We start from the raw sequence: 1490 nt of genomic DNA on the forward strand, positions 1-1490 counted from the left end.
CGCCGCGGGGGGCCGGCCCCCAGCCCCTCTCCTCCCGCCCTAGTTACGAAGACCACTCGGTGGACCGGCGAGCCTACGACAGGCGCTACTGCGACAGCTACCGGCGCAACGACTACAGCCGCGAGCGCGGGGAGGCCTACTATGACGCTGAGTACCGCCACTCCTATGAGTACCGGCGCTCCCGGGACCGCGAGGGCAGCTACCGCAGCTGCAAGAGCAGCCGGCGTAAGCACAGGCGGAGACGGCGCCGCAGCCGGTCCTTTAGCCGCTCCTCATCGGTGAGTACCCGACTGCACGCTGCCCCTTAACCTTTCTCTCCCAGGTGGCGAGCTGGGTAAGTAGCAAACTTCCTTCCTTACGTGGTTTCTGAGTGCGCTTGAAATGACTAAATAACCTTGGTGCAGGCAGCAGCTCCTGGCCGCCCCTCGACGTGCCAGAGCCGTGGCTGCCCGGTCCCTGGAGGGCGCAGGCAGGTCCTGAGGTCTGTCGCGGGTAACCGCTGTCCGCAGGGTCTGCAGCCCCTAGCCTGCATCCCTGCTGCTGTTGTGCGCTGATGTTGGTGTTATGGTACGGTAGGGTCTCCCACTCGAGGCTCTGCCTTCCTTGCTGCAGAGAGCTCAGTCCGGCTGTGGCCACGAGCCTGGCCTCTGCCAGGCCACGGCTGTGCTTCTCCTTCGGGGCGGTCTGTGGCAGGAGGCCCAGCCCCCTGTGTTTGAGCTGGAGGCGCAGTGCCTGGCTGCAGCCCCTGCTATGTGGGGGGGCTCTGGTCGAGTGTATCGGCCTGTGGAGCAGTCATTCGGATGAAGACGGCCGTGCAGGCTCTTCCCAGCATAGCGTCTTGGCTTCCTTTTCTTGTCTGTTCTGCCACTTGCCTTCCACATCCGTTAGGGCCAAGACACATGATCTCTGCACCTGGGGCTCTCACCAATGCCCGCTGTGGCCTGGCTGTGCCTTGGGGCTGCTCCAGGTCAAGGGCTTTGTATTCAGGGTGGGGGTTGAGTCCCTGAGCTTCTGGCTGGTCCCTCTGAAGCGTGGGGTTTCCTAGCTGAAGAACCGTGGCAGGAACTCTTTCTTTTTTGGTGCAATCTCTTGTCTGACTGATCTTAGGCTTTTCCTCTTCCCCATTCCCCATCTCTCGGGGAGCTAGTCGCCAGAACCGGCTTCTTTGAGGGGGTGGAGGGTGGACTTGGAGGTATCCGATTGGCCTTGGGGCAGTTACTAGTGAGGTCCGTCCGGTTCTGGATGAAATGTTGTGCAGACACTTGCTTCTGAAGCCTCCTAGCTCTTCCTTCTCTATGGCATTGGGGGAAAGCCATGGCTTGGGCTGTTGGAATGGGAGGGGGCTGTGTGGGGGCGGCCTGGCCCTTTGTTTTGAAGGATTTTGCAGTGCGCCGCCTGCAGCTGCCCTTCCGTGGCAGCTGATGCAAGGATGCGAGCCCCTCACTACAGCCACCGAGCCTCGGCTGCAGAGCCGCGGCTCCGGGGGCTCT

Source organism: Alligator sinensis, unplaced genomic scaffold (genome assembly GCF_000455745.1).
Source record: "Alligator sinensis unplaced genomic scaffold, ASM45574v1 scaffold1165_1, whole genome shotgun sequence".
Lineage (NCBI taxonomy): Eukaryota > Metazoa > Chordata > Crocodylia > Alligatoridae > Alligator > Alligator sinensis.